At 41.7% G+C, this 20,720-nt stretch overlaps 1 protein-coding gene across 3 annotated transcripts in view; it reads left to right on the top strand.

Moving 5' to 3' along the window:
* TMEM135 (transmembrane protein 135) overlaps window positions 1–20,720 on the top strand; it is a 358,268-nt gene that overhangs the window by 136,790 nt on the left and 200,758 nt on the right. The window lies entirely within an intron of this gene.

Genomic DNA, 20,720 nt, shown 5'->3' with positions numbered 1-20,720 from the left:
CTTATACTTTCCCTAAGGTCAGCCCTCCTCCAGTTAGGTGACTTTCTTCATCAGGCCTAGCCTTACCTGCTGGCTCCCTGGGTCAGCTGACTCTGCAGTTGGCCCTGACCCTCACCTGCCGGTGGCTCTGCAGGCTACCTGGCTTCAAAGTGGCAGGCACTCTAAGTGCCCTGCCACTGCCTGGACTGGCCCTGCACCACTGGGGCTATGCAGCATGCTCTGCCATGCCCAGACCACCTCCATGCCATTGGGGACCCCCCCAATGCTGTAGGGTCAATTTGGGCTCACCAGAGCTCAGCCCCCCAGTCCTGATGGGACAAGAACAGTCTCTAAGCCCTGGTCCTCCAATTCCTGCTCCCCCCCACTGCAAATCCCATACACTTACCTGCATGTAGGTGCTGGAGGTGCCTGGCTATATTGCTGTGTGTGTGTACAATGCTGGCAGCAGCCGCTTCCAGGGATTGCAGCCTGCCACACTCCATGCCCATCAGTCCCTGCCACAGCCTCTCCGCTCCCAGGTGCCCACACTACCATCACCCCAAGCCCCATGCTGAAAAGTGAAAGGAGTTCATGAGGCCCAGACCAGAGGAGGAGGAGAGCATGGCTGTGCCTCTGATTGCCTCCCCCCTGCTCCCTCCAGCCCCAAGCAGCTCATTGCAGGTTGATATGCTGCCAGCCTGCAAGAGGAAACCCATCGTTTCCCACTTCAAATGGGAAAATCTGAATTTTTTTTTCCTTTGAAGGGGAAAATCTGTGTTTTTCTGCAGGAGAGAGAAAATCCGGATCCCTACTGATCAGAATAAAACAGGAAAAAAACAGATTTCACATAAGAACATAAGAAGTCGGTCCTTGGACCGATACTCTTCAATGTCTTCATCAGCGACTTGGACGAGGGAGTGAAGTGTACTCTGTCCAAGTTTGCGGATGACACAAAACTGTGGGGAGAAGTGGACATGCCAGAGGGCAGGGAACAACTACAAGCAGACCTGGACAGGTTGGACATATGGGCAGAAAACAACAGAATGCATTTCAACAAGGAGAAATGCAAAGTGCTGCACCTAGGGAGGAAAAATGTCCAGCACACCTACTGCCTAGGGAATGACCTGCTTGGTGGCATGGAAGCGGAAAGGGATCTTGGAGTCCTAGTAGACTCCAAGATGAACATGAGTCGTCAGTGTGATCAAGTCATCAGAAAAGCTAATGGCACTTTATTGTGCATCAGCAGATGCATGACGAATAGATCCAAGGAGGTGATACTGCCCCTCTATCGGGCGCTGGTCAGACCGCAGTTGGAATACTGTGTGCAATTTTGGGCGCCACACTTCAAGAGGGATGTGGATAACCTGGAGAGGGTCCTGAGAAGGGCCACTTTTATGGTTAAGGGCTTGCAGGCCAAGCCCTATGAGGAGAGACTAGGGCACCTGGACCTCTTCAGCCTCCGCAAGAGAAGGTTGAGAGGCAACCTTGTGGCTGCCTATAAGTTCATCACAGGGGCACAGAAGGGAATTGGTGAGGTTTTATTCACCAAGGTGCCCCCGGGGGTTACAAGAAATAATGGCCACAAGCTATCAGAGTGCAGATTTAGACTAGACATTAGGAAGAACTTCTTCACAGTTCGAGTGGCCAAGGTCTGGAACGGGCTCCCAAGGGAGGTGGTGCTCTCCCCTACCCTGGGGGTCTTCAAGAGGAGGTTAGATAGGCATCTGGCTGGGGTCATCTAGACCCAGCACTCTCTTCTGCCTATGCAGGGGGTCGGACTCGATCTATTGAGGTCCCTTCCGACCCTAACATCTATGAACCTATAAGTCCCATCCTGAGTTAGACCATTGGTCCATCTAGCCTAGTATCCCATCTCTGACAGTGGCACTAATGGATGTGTTAATACATGGGTGGTTGACCTGTGACACGTGTACCACAAGTGGCACAGGCAGCCTCTGAATGTAGCAAATGGCAACTAGGGGAGAGAACAGGCAGCACAGCAGCATATAGGGGAGGAAGCAGAAAGCAGCGATCAGGCAGGGAGCAGAAAAAAATAGAACAGGGGAAGGGGATCAGAGGGAAACTCAGGGAGGACATGGGGATAATTTATGGCACCCCACTGCTTTAGAAAGAGTCCACCTGAATAAGATATATCGCTTGTCATATGATCTGTGACATCCAACATCATTGCTTTGGAGATGCTAGAGATCCCTGACTGTTCTGTTTAATAGCTATTAATGGGTCTATCATCCATTAATTTGTCCAGTTCCTCATTGAACCTGGCTATACTGTCTGCCTTTTCAACCTCCTGTAGTAATGGGTTCTACAATGAGCTCTAACTCCACTTTTAACTCTGGGTCATGTATATTTGTCTACTATTATTCTGTGTCTTGTTTTACACAGTTTTTATTCTGACCAGCATCTCAGTTTTTGAGTGCTCAACTTTAGGCATTATCAAGTTTTACAGAAGTTGGTGCTAATATATTGATTTTGAATGGCAAGCTTTTAACTAAGTGTAAAGTCTCAAAGTCTGATTTTTTACTTTTGGTTAGTCACCATCCTTTAATGAATTCTAACAAATACATTGATTTTTCTCCTGCATTATAGAGCCAGTGTAAAAGAATATGGATTTTTAAATCAGTAGTTAAACATTATCAGTTGGCCTTAAATGTTTGGCTAAATGATATTTGCTAGAAACAATGACAGATCCTGAACAGCAGAAACAAGAGCTGATGCTGGTATAATTTTACCCCTTTTAAAATCTTCTTGCATGATATTGTACCTTTCACAAATGCGTATTGTGTAATTGAGTGGAAAGGAGCCTTTTTCCTTCTCCAAAACCTGCCTGTTTTCAGGTGTGGATTTTCATAAATAAGGTTAATTTTGGTCGGTGGGGTGGGGAGGGCCGGAGAGGAGGGGGTCTTATGAAAAGTACCTATCTGAATTTTCCAGAATCATCAGTAGGTAAAAATGTAAAGAAAATATTACATTTGTGTAGGCATGGTTTTAATTACTACAAGTCTACGATCTGTAAGTGTTACGTTTGTAAAATTTATGCATCAGTACTAAACTGCATTAGGATAATTTATAGTGCAAATAAATGTCTGTTGCTAAGGTAAAAGTAGTGTAGGGAAATGTGTAACTAGGACAAAGTGAAGAATTGGAATACCTTATAAATGTTGCAGGAACAGTGATTCATTGTTTCTTGGTATCCACCTAGGCAAGTATAAGTTCATTTACAATATATTTATTAACAGTCTCAAGCTAGTAAAGCAACACTTACTGAGCAGTTTTGGAAGCTTTCCAGGTCTGCTGTTTTGTCTGGTGACAGGCTTGACTGGTGCCTTTTGCCTTTTAATAAGACAAGGAATTCTATATAGCTGCCTGGTTTATAAGGTTATTAAATGTGTAGTTTTGTATCTCAGGATAACATTTAGCATCATGTTCAGTTGGTTCAAATGAAGCAATAAGAGGCTTGGTTTTGGAAACCTACTCAATTACTGTAACGCATTAAGGGATCCGTTCAGTCTGAGTTGCAGGCTCCAGGGGTGCCAGCCAGTGAGACTCCACGACTTCTGGAGCCTAATCAAATTTCACATCTCCATGTTTCTGTGGCACTTGCATTTGGAAATAGCAGTGTGCCATTCTGTTAATACTTATCTTTGGCTACACGTCCTGTCTGCGGTATTCTATGCAAGGGAAACCCTGGTGCATGTTGACAGTTGGGAAGACCCCACAATGGCAAATAAAATGAATCACAGAATGTCACTACTCATTTGTAAGAGAAGTTCCCAGTTGGATATTATAAGCTTCTAAAGAACCATATCTTCTGTGGAGTACAATTTACTTATATCCACCCTAGTTTCAGGAGATTATTTAGTTGTCTTTAGATTTTAAGGGGAGGAGGAACCATTTTTGATCATTTACAGATATCTTCTGCATAAAATAGAATCTGTTTCAGTAAGTTCTACAAGCCCTTATGTTCAGCTGGAGTTATAGAATAATTTTTAGAAAGTTACCAAGTCATAATTCAGAGACTTCAAATGATGGTGGATCTACCACATCCCATTGTAAATTCTCCCAGTTATTAACCACTTCGGTGTAAAAATAACGAAACAAACATCTTGGGCCAGATTCTGTGCCACCTGTTAGGTGCATAAGCATCATGCATTTGGAAATAGCAGCGTGCCATTCTGTTAATACTTAGCTTCCCAAGTGTGAATCTGTTCTACCATGTTCAAGTCCCTGAAAAACTATTAATGAAAAGAATGAGTGGCTCCTCCTCTTCCTTGCTGCTTTTTTGTGAGACAATCTTAAGTGTAATGTTTTAGCAAAGGAAATACAATATGGATTTTCAGACACTTTAGCAGGTTGGTAAATAATCACACTTAAATGCTTATATTCATTTACATACTCAGTAATATCTGTCACCTTTTGTCTAGCCTGAATTTGTCTAGCTTTAGCTTCTAAACATTGGCTTTTATTACACTTATTTTTATGCCAAGGAGTTGTATACTATCAGAAAAATCTTTCCTTGCAGGTACTTTTAGACTGATAAATTACTTCAGCCTTCTTTTAGGTGTCCTCTCACTATCATCCATGCATTTCTGACCTCATGTAATTTTTTAGCTCTTTTTCAAGAATTTTCCAAATTTTCAATGTTGTTTTTGAAGTAAAAAAGCAGATCCAGATTTAGTGTCATTAATACTTGTTTAGAGAAGTAGTGGCACCTCTCTAATTTTAGCTGATATATCTCTGCTTGTACTTCTGAGGAACACGTGTTTCCCACTGTGATGCACCACTGTGCTTTCATGTTCACTTGGTTTTCTACCTATATCTTTTTCAGTATTACTGTATTTCAATACACTCCATTTTCTTGGAATGCTGGTCTGCGTTCTTCATTTTTGAGATGTAAAGCTTACAGTTTGTCCATCACAAAATCCATAACGTTCAAGTGAACCCATTTTTCCCTATGACCCAGGATGGTCTATATAAACAAGCCTATCATTGTTTACCAGATCACCATTTTGTCAGGTTTGAACTTTACTTGCTGTAATTTCACATTTTCACCAGATCATTGAATAACATTTTTGTATGATCTTGTATTTAGCTATATTGAAATGTTTATTGTATACTCAACGTCTCCACATACCTGATCTATTAATTTAAAAGATCACAGATAAGGATCTACCTAATCTACAGAGGCCGCCTCCATATTTCTTGGTCCCAGCTCAGTGTCTGGTGCCATTTTTGCAGCAGAGCATAGTGGCCTCCACCGCATGCCTCTGGCCAAGTGACCCTAGAAGTCCTGCCTCTCCCCAGAGATTGACAAATGGCCACCTGTCAATCTCAGGGGAGGGGCAGGACTTCCAGGGCCCCTTGGCCAGTCAAAGATGAGGGGGCTTCTGCTCTGCTCTGCCACAAAAATCTTCCTTCTCCTCCCCTTGCTCCCTCCCCAGTGTTCCCTCTAAGCTGTGCGGTGTGCGTGGTTGCGCAGGTGTGCTCATGCTGTGCTGCCAGGTGCGCCTGCATGGCCGTGTATGCCGTGCAACTTAGAGGGAACACTGCCCCCCTCCCCATGCTTCAAGATGTCAGGGCTTCCTGTGTCTGTTTGCAGCTTCCTTCCATCCCTTGCCCCCTCCCCCCCATTTTCCTGCTTTTTCGCAGGACTGGACTTTTTCACATGGGGCTTACCAAATTCGAGGCTTCTGTGGAAATCACATAATCATGAATTTGGTAAGTCCTTAATCATGGATAAACTTTTGGTGACCAAGCTTCCTTGGCATTCATGTTTTATCTATTCTTGAAATGTGGCACTTAGAAATGAGGTACTTAAAACTTAGAAAGGCCTGTGTGGTTCTCTGGTCATTTCTATGACTTCCCTCTGATGGGAGAAGCACCTCTCCAATATCGTCCAACCTCCTCTTGAATTTGCCTAAGGTAGGCTAAGTTGGTTGCAGATTTTGGCCACCCTAACTGTAAAATATTGCCTTCTGATCTCTAACCTAAACCTGTTCTCCATCAGCTTATTACCATTGTTCCTTGTCTCCCCAGGTGGTGCTGGGGAGCTTTATTTTAAATGTTCTGTGTTATTTTATAGTTACAGGCTAAAGAAACCCCCCTCCATGACAACACTGCTCCTTAAGGTTTTAAGGTTAAATATTTAAAAGTTATACAACGTTAAAAGGTACCGATATAACTTCAGTTCTGGTTCTTCTGTGTATGCATTTTTATTCAGCCTCTAATTTGTGATCATATGCCATCTTTTTCACAGGACTCTTCCTTTTCAGGATGGATGATGTTCACTAAATTGTCAGATAGTCAATATTTTGTTTTAGCCACAATGTTCAGTTTGTGATTGCTGCACATTACGCAAGCCCTGTTCAGAATACAGAATTATTATTTTCTTTCTGGGCTCATCTATGATGCTCATTGAATGTAGCTTGATTGGCTCACAAGCAGGAATACATTAATAATACATTTGCAGCATGCCTTTAAGGTAGTAAGTTGTCCTATCAGTTTTATGAAAAAAGACCCGAGGGTACAATGTGATTTAGGCAAATAGTTTTATAAAACTTCCTACTTGGCTGCTTCAGTGATGGATGCTCACCTTGGAGAAACTTACAACTTGATTTATTTCCAGAATATAAGGTAGGGGTGGGCAATTATTTCAGGCGGAGGGCCACTTAACAAGTATTGGGAAGCTGTCAGGAGCCACATAGGTAGCCTTGCCCCTTGACAGTTGTTCCACCCCCTGGTTGCCACATTGGAACCAGAAGTCCTGCTCCCTAATCCATGACCTTAACCCCAAGTCCCTCTCCTTGTTGTCCATACCCTTTTTCGGAGGGGCGATTGTCATTTGAACCAGAAAAAAGCAATTCATACACTAGAAGTCAAACACCTGCTATAATATATTTTAATTTTATTACATATTACAAAAAATATTTGTCATTACGTTATTGTCTACTGTATATAGAAGGAATTGCATAATAACTCAAATATAGTTATAGCTCATGTCCATGCTGGAGCAACAGTGACCAAGATCCCATTCAGCCACTGTGCTGTTGAGAAGGGTGTTCCCCAGCTTATAGGTATGTTGCAAGGTCCTTCTCCCTAGATGCAGCACCTTGCACTTGTCTGTGTTGAATTCCATATTATTCTCATCTGCCCACCTCTGTAACTTGTCTAGATCTAGTTGGATTCTGTCCCTCCCCTCCAGTGTGCTCAATTCTCCCCACAGCTTTGTGTCATCAGTGAATTTGGACAGCGTGCTTTCCATGCCCACCTCCAAGTCACTGATAAAGATGTTGAATAGCACAGGACTGAGCCCTGGGGGACTCCACTGCCCACGTGCCTCCAGGTCGAAACCCACCCGTCCCCCACCACTCTCTGTATGCGGCCATCGAGCCAATTTGCCACCCATCTGACCATGTAGGCATCAATGCCGCAGTCGCCTAGTTTTTAAGTGAGCATGGGGTGAGAAAGTGTCAAAGGCCTTCTTGAAGAAACAGTGTCAAAAGCTTTCTTGATGGCGATTGTGGGGGCAGGTGTGGGTGTGAGGGAGGATGGGGGGTGTAAGGACCCCAACACACTCTCCCCATGGCGTGCAGCCCTTGCTGCCTGGCAGCAGCAGCAGGTGGGGAGTCAGGGCGCTTGTGCCTGGCACAGGTATGGCACTGGCCAGCACTGTGCAGGGAGAGGGAGTGGAGCCTGTTCTATGGCTGGGGCTCTGCGCCGCACACCTGCAGCTTGAACATTTACAGTGGTGGAAGCCTTGCACTGGAGCCTGCTGCTTCCCCCGGTCCCTGCTGCTCAGGTCCCTGCACTCTGCTGGGAGTGGAGGGAGTCTTACCCCCTGCGGAGTCCAGCACAGGGATTCCCCGCTGTGAGTGTGGAGATGCAGGTACGTGGCACAGAGCTCATGTGATTAGTTAATTAATTCTATATGGCAAGCTTGATGCAAGATGATGAAGTGAACTATTCATTTTCAGCGAAAGTAGGGAGTGATTAACTATAAGCCTTTTACTGAGCATAACATGGACTGCAAATAACTATTTTCAGCAATATGGCAAAATAAGAAAGATTTTTCACAAGAACAGGAAAAGGTTGATTGATGCTTCTGCCAAATCTGAAACTATTGTGCCAAACCAGGGAGGTGTTAGACCTTTTCCAAAATTAGTTCAATTGGTTTAATAAAAGTGATAGTAAAGTGTGAGTTACCACTCCACACGGAACACATACCAAAATAAATTTTCTAACCTTTCTTACAGATTAAATTTTGATTTTAAAAGGTTTTTGTCTTTAACTGTCAATATTTGACTTCCAGTGCCCATTAGCATATGACACCTCATAAGTGGGGATTTCTGTAAATTACACAGGAAGTGCCCCCCACAGCGTCATCTTTAATGTTTTCTATTTCACTGTTTGCCCTCACAAGCACAATTGGCAGAAGTATTAAATATGCCTCAGTTTTCGCTTCCCTGACAATCAGCAGCAAATGGCCTGGCTGGAGGGGCCCTTCCATCAATTGGGCAGTGGTGCGAGGTTGGAGAGTTGTGAGGCAAGTAGTGAAATGAAAAACATTAAAGGAGCCCCTGTGGAGGGCACTTCTGGTGTGATTTACGGAGATCCCTTCTCATAAGTAAAGGTAACACCAATTAGTAATTTGTCAGTTTACTTCAGAAATAAAACCATCCCTCATCAGAAAGAATGCAACCCTAGTCAGACATCAGTTTAAATTGTCTAGACAGAATAGAGGCATTTTTATAAACTGCACCGACACAAAATAGGTTAGTGCAATATATTCTGTTTCTAATTAGTTGAGACTGATTGTATGGCATAGACATGTTCAAATAAGATTGATAAATGAGTTAAATGCCTGACCAAAGGTAGATGTAGTCTGTAATGCTTCTTATTTACAATACTTTATCCGTGTTAATGATTGATTTTAAAAATGATTTTTCATTAGGTTTGTATTAATTTTTAAATCTGTGTGGGTAAATTAAAATACATGGAAAGTAACCAGTTTAGAAAGTAAAGTTTTTGTTCCATTTTTATAAGTATTAAGATCTCCTCCTATATAAAACTGCTTTTACCTCTGGGAAATGTAAATTATGATTTAATTCTCTAAAGTACCACGGTTGTGAAACATATTAAACCATACATTTCGTAAAGCATATAGTTAATGCATTTATCTTAACTCATTCAGAGTTCACTACGGCAAGAAATTTTCACCAATGAAGGCAGGTTAATATAGTCATTTACAGTTCCCTAAAATTACTTTAAAATTCCAGAGTACACTTGGATAGTTTTCATATGTTGTCTTCTAAATCTGCAACACTGATTAATTTAGTGGTTATGGTGAAATTTATAAATGTCCACTGCATAAGATCCAAGTCTGTTAAAATAACTTGCCAGTGTCAGTAAGTCTTCAAATCTTTGACACGTTCCAGGACTTAGAACAGAGAATAGAAGTCAAGCATTTTGAATTTTGTTTTTGCAGTGTCATAACTCACTGGGATGCTGTGAGCAAATTGCCTAAGCTTCACATATGTTTAAGTCTACTTCTGTGTGCAGCACTGGAGTCTTGGGCTCAGTGTACCATAGGACACACTGGGTCCTTATTCATCAGCACGGCCCTTACAGTTCTGGTGCAATAAAAATTAATTTTGCCCCTGCGTATAACAGCTGCAGATCGTTGGGTCCTGATAAGGATTCAATCATTTCATATCTCTCAGTGGTATTGTTTCATGCTCCCTGTAGACTTAGGTTGACATTAGTGAATAATTTTACACTTGGTTCACTTTTTCAATGTCATGAAGCATTGAAACATTTTTAAATGAAAGCTGAGATTCTTGAATGCTAAGCTGGAATGAAGTATTAATTTTGTAGTTGTGATATTAGAAAATACATAGATTTTGGATGTGCTTAAAGTTCATAACGTGATTTTGAGAACTTGAATTGAATAGTGCTGTAATATATTTTAATACATTGTCCTGGTTTCATGTTTGCTATTGGGCTTTTCTTCTGCCTCCCCGTGTCATACTCAGCCAAAGTGTAAATTATCCTGTGTATGCCTGTTTGATTACATTTCCTCATTGTGTAAGGAAATGGGTGTAAGTTGTTTTTAATGAGCAATCCAAGACATTATCTTTTTGGTATACTCAATACATTGAGGAAATCCATTATAAACACAGTACCACTTGAACTGCCATTGTCATGATGCATGTGTTCTAGCCGTAATCTCCCTAAGGTATTATGCAGAAACAGGATGGATTAGTTGATATTTGAGTCACCGAAAAAGTGTGTTTTGTTGGACAGGCAGAAGGAATTTGTAATGGGAATTGCACTGAATTGACTAAAAAGGTGTGTGAAACCACAGAGGCTTAGTTGTTGTCTACAAAGCCATGCTGTTTACTTTTGCTTAGCTAAAGTAAAAAGTTCTAAAGCAAGAGAAAAGTATTAACTTAAATAATAGCAAAGAGAGTCTATACTGTTGATGTTAAGAAGTTTGGTAAGAAAAGGTAAAAGGACTATTACAAATGGGCTTAAAGGACAAACACATTTTAAGGTTTAAGTTCATTGTTCATGTATGGGGCTCCTTTAGTGAATATGGGACTTTACACAGGGATCTAATATAAATAGGGATGTAGTGAAATCATGATTTCACCATTTTCATGCAAGGGGGAGGGGGAAACAGTAGCTCGTGTCTGTGTGGGGCCAGGGGGAGGATTTTTTCCCCCATGCAGGTCAGGGCCGAGTAGGGAACTGGGTCAGGCTGGGCCAGGCGGCAGTGGGGTGATGGCACTCCATATGCCTGCCGGCTGCCCCAGCCAATCAAAGGTGTGTGTGTGGTGGGGGGCAGCGGCTGTGATCTGCACACCAAATTGGAGCCCAGGGCCATGGTGATTTCTGCCTTTTAATTTTGGGACTGGTCAGCAACTGGCATGGTGTCTTTCAAAAGTCTGACGAGCTGTTTAAACAGTGTCAGTTTTGAATAGTGAAGGGTAGTTAACTATATTAAATGTATAGTAAAGTATGTGGTAAAATTTTGTCCATTTTACTTTGATGTGTAACTTTTAAGATTACATGTAATTTCTCAAAGGTATTAGCTTGTTAAGTTACAATCTTCAGAGTTTAATGCCAAGATCAATGGTCAAAATTCAACAGATTAATTGTATAATTAATTGTATAACCCTCTGGCCTTAAAAATCTCTTAAGTTTTCTTTATTTTATTTTCCATCATTTTATCAGCAATAAGACTCATTCTTTATAAAGCATTCAGTCATCTTAAACAGTTGTCATGTCATATTCATTTACACACTGAAAGTATAATAAAAATAAATTCAATGTTAGTGATAGAGCAGTTGCATTATATAACAGAAACATTTAAGCAGTCTCATCAATAAAGAAACTTTGTATATAAGAGCATTTGGATACAAAGGGAGCTTTGATTTAGATACAAATCTATAATCCAGAATGAAAATAAGGTGAAGGTTGCATATATTGTATCAAGTTGGAATTTTGGGGAAAAAATAACATTGTATTACAAAATCTGCCTGATTTTTTTTTTTCCTGGGACTGTGTGTTTGTGTATAATTTTTACATTAATATTACCTTATATATTTTGTACATTTGATATTATATATTGTATATTTGTATTATACTAGCCAGTTGCCTGTCAAGAATGATTGGGGGGGAAGGAGGGGGAGCATGTGGGGATGGAGCCCCCATGCCCCTCCCTTCTGTACCCACTCCCCCCTCCCTCTTGCTGCTTGGGGTCTGGGCCTGCTCCTCCCTCCCGACTGCAGTGCAGGACTGGGCCCGAGGGTGGGGAAGCCAGGCTGCTGTGGTGGTGGGGAACAGTGGGCCCAGGCTGATCCAGGGGAGGCAGGGAGTGGGGAAGGAGTAGGCCTGGGTCTGGGCAGCAGGCTGGCTTCTTCCCCACATTTCAGGCCAGGCCCGCACCTCTCCCCCTACTGCCACCGCCGCCACGGTGCACCTGCTCCTCCCTACACCCACGTTGGGCCTGCTTCTCCCCTCACCGCTGTCAGGTTGTCTCATGTCAGGCCCTGCAGGTGGCGATGACAGAAGCGGGGGGTGAGGCCAGCTTTGGTGACCTTGCCCCTCTTCCGCTCCATTGTCATCATCTGCAGGGAGCGGGGTGGGCCTGGCCACCCCATTCTGTCTGCTCCGTTGCCTTCTCTCTGTTTCCGCTACTCCAATGCAGCCGCCTCCAGGGAGCAGGGCAGGGTCCCCCCTCCATCCCCTGTGTCCCTGCCATCATGGTGGTGCCCCACTGCACCGCCACCTCCTGTTTGAATGCTTATTCGCACTCTGATTGGCTGTTTGTCATCCAATCACAGCCAGCGTGAATAAAGCATTATGGACAGACAGATAGATTAAGGCTTTTATATTATTAGAATTTTTATCATTAGAATTTTTTCCAGCTTATGTATGTATAAAATATTTTAAATAATTAGTAACTGTGAGAGTTACTTTTTCTGCATGGTCTTCTTGTTCTTACTCCCTCCTTTTAATAATACATTTTAAAGACAAAACAGTAACAACATTGAGAACATACTTTTTATTTTCTGCCTGTGCAATGGAGGGACTTCATGTCTTTTTCTTGTTCCTGTTGGGTATTAATGTGATGCATACTTAGTAAAGACATATATAAAAAAAAAAATGTAATAATGAAAAGAAATGCACATTGAAAAATATTTAGTTTCATTTCGACTGCCAAGAAGTTTTTGAAATGTCTGTCATGAGTATATCCAAGATATACAAGAATAGAAATTTAACTTTTAAAAATGTGGCCTATTTAAAATGTTATATTTATTATAATGGAAACTAAAACATTTATATGAAACCATATTTCAGTAAAGTATAATTTTGTGGGTTCTTAGAGTTTTTGAAAGACAAAAGTTTTCCCCGTTATTATAGGCCAAAGCATGAACCCAGCTGTATAATCCAAAATCTGCAATCCTAGTAGGAAGGAGACAATATTTTGCAGAATAAAGAAGTAGATATAGTCCACGTGTGCAGAGAGAAATTTCACCTTTTCATTTCTTGATAATACTTTGAATTATTTTGAATGACTTGTATAAATCTGTGTTGCTAAGGAACAGGCCTTCAAAAGTAGGTTTAAACCACAGAGGAAGATCCATTCTCCCCGGGGACTGTCTGTCTGTCTTTTTTTTTTAAATTTCTTTTTGCATACTCTTTATAGAGAAATTAAGATTGGAGCTCAAAGCAGCATTTCATGGCTCTTTGTTGATGCATTTTACTTTAGGTTTAGCTTGATAAATTTCATTTCCATCCTTGGGTTAAGTTCATTATGCATGTGATTAAAGAGCTTTTGTTTCTTTAGTTTAATTTGCATTACTGTATTCACTCTCATGCACCCCCAGTCTTTCTTTCAAAATTTAGCTGCTGGAAATCGGGGTTTATATCATAAATGAGGGAATGTTTATACCTCTGGTTGCTGGCTGTGGACATTTTCTGCCAGCAGAGGCTCCTTCTACAGAATCTGCTACTCAGTTTCTTTCTTCTACTTACCAGTACTTTCAAGCAAAAGTATTTTTTTTCTACATTCTGCCTTTCAAAACCAAAGTACGTATCTTATTTAGATGCGTGTTGTATGGAAGAAATTATGGTATGATAAATGTAGCGTAAAGGATAGATCACAGTATGGTACATAGATTCATAGATGTTAGGGTCGGAAGGGACCTCAATAGATCATCGAGTCCTACCCCCTGCTAGGCAGGAAAGAATGCTGGGTCTAGATGACCCCAGCTAGATGCCTATCTAACCTCCTCTTGAAGACCCCCAGGGTAGGGGAGAGCACCACCTCCCTTGGGAGCCCGTTCCAGACCTTGGCCACTCGAACTGTGAAGAAGTTCTTCCTAATGTCCAATCTAAATCTGCTCTCTGCTAGTTTGTGGTCATTATTTCTTGTAACCCCCGGGGGCACCTTGGTGAATAAATCCTCACCAATTCCCTTCTGTGCCCCCGTGATGAACTTATAGGCAGCCACAAGGTCGCCTCTCAACCTTCTCTTGCGGAGGCTGAAAAGGTCCAGTTTCTCTAGTCTCTCCTTGTAGGGCTTGGCCCGCAAGCCCTTAACCATATTAGTGGCCCTTCTCTGGACCCTCTCCAGGTTATCCACATTGCTCTTGAAGTGCGGCGCCCAAAATTGCACGCAGTATTCTAACTGCGGTCTGACCAGCGCCCGATAGAGGGGAAGTATCACCTCCTTGGATCTGTTTGTCATGCATCTGCTGATGCACGATAAAGTGCCATTAGCTTTTCTGATGGCTTCGTCACACTGCTGACTCATGTTCATCTTGGAGTCTACTAGGACTGTAAGATCCCTTTCCGCTTCCGTGCCACCCAGCAGGTCATTCCCTAGGCAGTAGGTGTGCTGGACATTTTTCCTCCCTAGGTGCAGCACTTTGCATTTCTCCTTGTTGAATTGCATTCTGTTGTTTTCTGCCCATTTATCCAACCTGTCCAGGTCTGCTTGTAGTCGTTCCCTGCCCTCTGGCGTGTCCACTTCTCCCCACAGTTTTGTGTCATCCGCAAACTTGGACAGAGTACACTTCACTCCCTCATCCAAGTCGAACAGACATTTAAAAAATAATGTTCTGTTGAGTATTTCAAAAGCTTAGCATGAGAGCTGTATCTTAAAAAAATTAAGGCATGCTGCTAAAAAATTTAATGAAACAAAACTTAACTTTTTTTCATTCTCTAAAAGCTTTTAAAATTAATTCTGCATCAAACAGTAGATAAAAATGCTCCTTAAAAGCTTTTTCCAGTTATATCTTTATTAAAAATAGAAGTTCTTAGATCATGCCTTTCTGCTTATTAGGGTATTCTGATATTGCTTAAAGTGAAACGTGTAACAACATTAATCATACATTGCATTTACAACTGCACATTATGGCACAGAGGGTGATGAATGTTTGGAATTTTTTATTTATAAAAAAAATCAGAGTAATCTAATGAAGATGTATATTTATTTTGGAAGAGTATTGTGGCAGTCTCCGTAATGTGTGGGGAACATATGATCCAGTTTGTCAGTCTATACATACATGTCTTGATTGGAAAAATATGCAAGAACTGGGTAGCATACTAAAAATGCTGCAATTTACTGTAAACTATTCAAAGGCATAAAATGTTAATTTAAAATGATCTAAATATTTATTGGTATCTTCATATAAGGATATTGAACTGTACACCAGAAAGCTACTGAACAGCTGTAAAATTGCTGTATGTGGAAAAAACAAGTCTTGACACTATGCCTGAAATGTCCAGAATGTTTCCACCAGAATGTCAAGATGAAATAATGAGGTTCAAGAAACGGTTTATGAAATTTACACGGCTGAACAACAGAGGTTCCTTTCTAGCAGAACATACCCCCGTGCTTGTTTGCCGGATTCATTCTTTGGCTAAAAAAGCACTAAAGAGATAATTTCTTATGGCCTGGTGTATTTGTTATTTCGATTTGCTGATGCATAGTCAAATCTTACCCTCTTTTATACCTTTCTACTTGAAGCAATCCATATTTAAATGAATATGCATAGGTTAGGTATTCTCAGTTACTAGACTAACATGAACAAATTAAACAAAAATAAATTAAAGTAACTTTGTTAAGCCATTAAACTGTGTAGTCAGTTTATAATTAGTAAAATGAAAATTTTATAGTCATGATATGTTTTACTAAGGCATGGTATAGTATACGGTATATGCTTCATTTACTTGTTATTTCCCTATTGTCAGCTATCACTGAACACCTTTCTGTTAGGATGATTAATTGTGATGTAACCCTGTGACAGAGCTGGGGTTGAGTAGTGCAATAGTGTGCTCCCCTGGCCCGTCTCCTCCTGTCACTTGAGCTCTCCTTGCTTAAACTGCCATGCTGTTTAGAAAATGGTTGAGAGGCTGCCCAAAGCCCAGGGGAATCTCCTTCTAGACAACCTGTTCTTTGGGATGTCTAGGCACCAGCTGCCTTAAGGATCATATTTGTGGCTTCTGACCTCCCCTGCAACCATGCCCATGCCTCATAGGTGTTACTGCTCATCACCTAGGTGGGGCACTTTGCCCCAAGCCAGTGGCAGAGCACCTCAGTCCTCTAAGCCCTTGTTGGCCCAAAACCCTCTAAGCCCTGGCAGGGCTCAAAACACCCCTGTGCTCCTTAGACACCACTGCGACCTGTGTCCTGCCACTGGCAAGCTTAAGCCCCTATGTGCTTTAAACTAGAACAAAAGAATAGGAGCCCCCTAGCTGTAACTAAACTCTAAGCCCACTGGCTATATAACAAAACCCTCCTTACCTGGGGCATAGCTCCCTGCAAGGCTATAGCCATCTCACTGCAGAGTCCTTCCCCTTGTGGCCTGCAGGGCCTGGCTGCTTGCCCTGGCTCAGTCCCTGGGCTTATATGCCTCTTAAGCTCTGCCGCTTTTGGTCCTATGGCTCCTCAGCCACCTGCAGGGGTTTCCAATTAGGGCCTGACTAGCTTCTGGGGCAGCTTACAACTGCTGCTCTGGCTGCTTTAGCAGTGCCCTTGCTGACCGAATTGCAGAGCAGCTAGCAGTCAGAGTCTCTGGCCCCTGGCTGTCTATTCCCCTGTGGCCAGCTCATCAAGGGCAGTGTTTCCCTCCACTTGGGGAACTCTCTGCTGGGGCTTGCCTCTTGAAGTATCAGGGAGCCTCTGGCTCCTTGTTACAAACCAATATTCATTTTTGTAGCATTAAGCAGAATTAAAGTAGTTGTCTTTGTCTCTTCAGATTTCTAGTCTGCAGAATAATGAAATATATAAGCATGAAAGTCTTTGTGAGGCAAGTATGCTTGTGCACTTATGTAAAATGAGTGTCGCTTAGTTGAATAAATATTACTCTATAACTTTATCTGTCAGCTTGGAGACCCACAGAGAGAACTGTTATGATGCAAGTGTTTGCCAGCTATTATACATACTGTGGTATATAAAAATGGATTTGTTTTATTGACAATATTATAAAAAATAGGAAATAGTACTCTTTTCAGTGTAAGCAAAATGAATTTCCTCATCTTAAAATTGTTTAGTAATTTAGAATTTTAAGGAGAGTAAAAGATGGGTCAATAGGAGATTGTAAAGCAAGTAGGTTTCTACTGTTCTTCTACTAATAGCTTTGTAAAAAAGTACAAGTTTCCCTTCATTTATGCTGTACATGAGTTCCTGGAGAACGGCGTGTAAATTGAATTTGCATAAAGCGAACCCACTTTACATTGTAACAAATAGGGATAGGTTCCCAGGGAAGGAGGAAGGGAGTGAGGCTGGGACTAGGGAAGGAGCAGGGGGAGGGGAGAGGTACTGCTCCTGCACAAGGCAGCAAAGCAGAGGGAACAGAGTGGCACTCCTCCCAGCCCCGGCTGTAGTGGCCTTGGGAACGGCCGGCACTAGCTGCACTGTGCTCTGCCTGTCCTCACTCACCTCTGCTCCTGGGCTGCGCCATGCCCTTCTGCAGGCAGCTGGTGTCGGTTGCTCCTGGGGCTGCTGCAGCCAGGGCTGCGGTGAGTGGGTCCACGGCACTTTCACCTCCCCTCACAGACTTAACTGCTTGGGCGGGGGGAGGCATCTATGCTGATTGCATAAGAGTGAATTTACCTCGCATATATAATGAATTATGGGTCTAAATATGCTCATCGCATAAGAGCAAATTCGCATATTCACATAGAACCCACATAAATCGAGGGAAACCTGTATGGTAGATTATTTTTGTTAACAATATTTTTCCCTATGGAAAGCATTCTAACATAATAAAGGGCTTAGTCCATCTGTCTGTCCATCTGTAACACTCTTGGAGCACTCTGGCTACTGAAACAACTAATCAGAGTGCTCCAAGAGCATTATGGACAGGAGGAGGCAATGCAGCGGAGTGCCACCATGACAGTGGGAACGGAGCAGGCTCCTCTCCTCCCCCACCCCGGGCCCTGCTTCTTGGAGGCGGTGGTGTTGTGGGGTGCTGCCTAAGGGGATGGTGGGGCAAGCTTCTCCCCCCTGCCTCTGCTTCTGGGAGGTGGTGGGGGTTAGGGTTAGGAAGCTTTCCCCCCTCTGTCCCTGTCCCCCCCCCCCATCGTTCTTGATGGGCAATTCACTACTTCTTAAATATTATTGTCTTTTTAAAATCTTGCCCTTAATTTAGCCACAAATTATTCAGATCTACAGCTTTTACTAGAGTGGTCACTGTAGAAATTAAGTGAATTTCTGGTGTCTTGTGTTATTGTGGAAATTGAGGTACACAGAGGTCAAAAGTATCTGCTGATTTTTTTGGGTGTCCAGTCTGCATCACTTAGTATTTGATATTGTTAGAGTATTCAATAATTGTTAGCAGTTCTGCAAATCAGATCCCAGGATCTCAAGTTAGGCATTCAGAAAATGAAAACCACACAATTAGTGAATACACATGAGAAGACTGGTTTAAGTGTTTTGGCTGGCATTGCAAAGTGACCCAGGGCACTATTCAGCTGGACTAACCATGAAAATGTCCTTTCTCTTTCTGCAATCCTCTGCTTCATTCATTAGCCCTTACTCCTGTCTGTGTTGTTCACATCATTTGTCCCCTATAATCAGGGAGTTGTATGGCCCTTCTGAAATGAGGCCCACAATCCCAGTTTCCCAAAAGGTACACACATTCCAACGCTTCTACAGGAACTGAGGCAGGGAGTCCTATAGACAAGTCTCTTTCACTACACAATCCTAATTTTCATTCTGACAGCAGTTCTGTCTTTGGTACCAAATGAGAGGAGTCCAGTGGAAACACATGATTATGCAATTAACAGTTATATTGTAATACACAAGAGGGGAGCACATTTGCACAATAAGGGAACATACTTTTTCAGCATTTAACTTTTCTTAACTATCTTCCATTAATAAAAAAAAAAAAAAATGGTATCATAATGCCTACACAGTTCATAAGTTGGACTGAAAGTTTTGGGTATAGTGCAGAAACTCCTGCCACTTGAGCTATACAATATAAATAATAGCAGTAGTAGATTACTATTCTCTACGTTGGCTGTTGTCAGATGTGAAATTTTGCTACCTGATTTCTCAGAGGGTCGTAGCAGAGAAATAGACATAGTGGGGGTCACAATGGGGTGTGTTAGACAGTCTAAATAAGAGGTAATGTTTCTAACCTTGCCCATTTTATATTTAAAAATATATTTTAAACAGAAATCAGTAAACTGCAACTTTTCACTGTCTCAGTAAATGAAAAGTTTAGCCATAATTTGTAAATTCAGATGAATAAGATGTTCAGGATGATCCATGCTACAAGTGCTTGTGCCCAAAAGCTTTCAATTAAAATTATTTTTGCAAAAATCCAGTTGGTCTTATAAAAGATATCACCTGTACCAGGAGTTCTGATTCCTTTTGCTTCTAGACCAATGCAGCTACAACCTGGATACCTGAAAGTATGTAAAAAGCACTTAAAAAAAAAAGTGAAAGTAAAGTTTACGTGTGTGTGTGTGTGTGTGTGTGTGCATTCATGTAGCTATTTTAGAATTTCAACTCGTACATATTGCACACTTTTTATTCTGAATGGAAGAGATGCTCTCTATACATTAAAAAGGGTTGTGTTAACTTCTACCTTCTCACCTGATAATGTTCCCTGGTCTTATAGCTAAATTGTTACCTCTTTGAAAAACACAGCCTCTTATTGCCAACTTCAAGAGTTGCATACCAGAAAACTATTTCCATCCCTGTGACCTTGTCATTGACAATTAACGAATGGACATGGGTAGCCTCATTTCCCCCAATCTTGTGCTTGTAGCTTAATCTTCTTAGTGCCACTCAACACACAAAGGGTGCTCCTATCAAGAAATCTATGGTGTCAGATTTGCAAATGCTGTGAATTTGCCTTGCATCTGAATGGCTTTGACATCTGGTTTTAGCAATGTGAGTACAAGTGTATTAAGAGAGGTATCTTACTAGAAGAGGTGAAAGGAAAGTCACACACACCAGTGGTTTTCAATAGAAACAAAGGCAGCTTAGCTGTATTGACAGAATGCTCTATTTGGCTGAAACATCCTTAAAAATGTTGGTGGGAAGAGTTGATGAAAGAAACCAATTCTGCAGAACACAAAAGATTGTGTGAGGTTCTCTCACTTTATTCTTTGAGAGGGTGAAGAAGAATCAGGTTTTGGTTTTGGTGTGGATTGGTATGGGTGTAAATAAAGTAATCAACTTTGAAATCTTACCATTCTGGGGCTGTTACATTCACTTACAAAAGGAAAAAAGTACAAGGCAATTAAAAGCTCTTTTACAGATTTACTTCTGTAAGCAGTTCCTTAAGGAAAAAAAGAAAATAAACACTACATAATAAAATATGTGTGTGTAGTCCTCAGGGAGCTAGTAGATTATTTGGAATGTATGCCATTTAGAATAGTAGTAGATTGGTGAGCTACTGTTAAATTTGCAATACAATATTTGCAATATTTACAGTATTTCTGTGGTAGACGCCTTGAAACAGAAGCATATGAAATCAACAATTTAGGTAGCATGAAGCTACTTACTGTATCAGTCATTGTACATTATTATGCTAGTGACCAAACTAGAAATAAATATAGTGAAGATGCTAACATTTTTTCAAAATGTATTTTAATTTTACTGTGTTTTTGTCTTTGGAAAATATAACTTGCTAAGTTACTCTAAAATACGGACATCAGTTTCATATCAGAAACTAGTGTTGGAGAGCCTGTTT

This window comes from Alligator mississippiensis, chromosome 1, assembly GCF_030867095.1.
Source record: "Alligator mississippiensis isolate rAllMis1 chromosome 1, rAllMis1, whole genome shotgun sequence".
Lineage (NCBI taxonomy): Eukaryota > Metazoa > Chordata > Crocodylia > Alligatoridae > Alligator > Alligator mississippiensis.
Note: the sequence above shows the minus strand (reverse complement) of the source record. Positions and strands in the feature narration are given on the sequence as shown.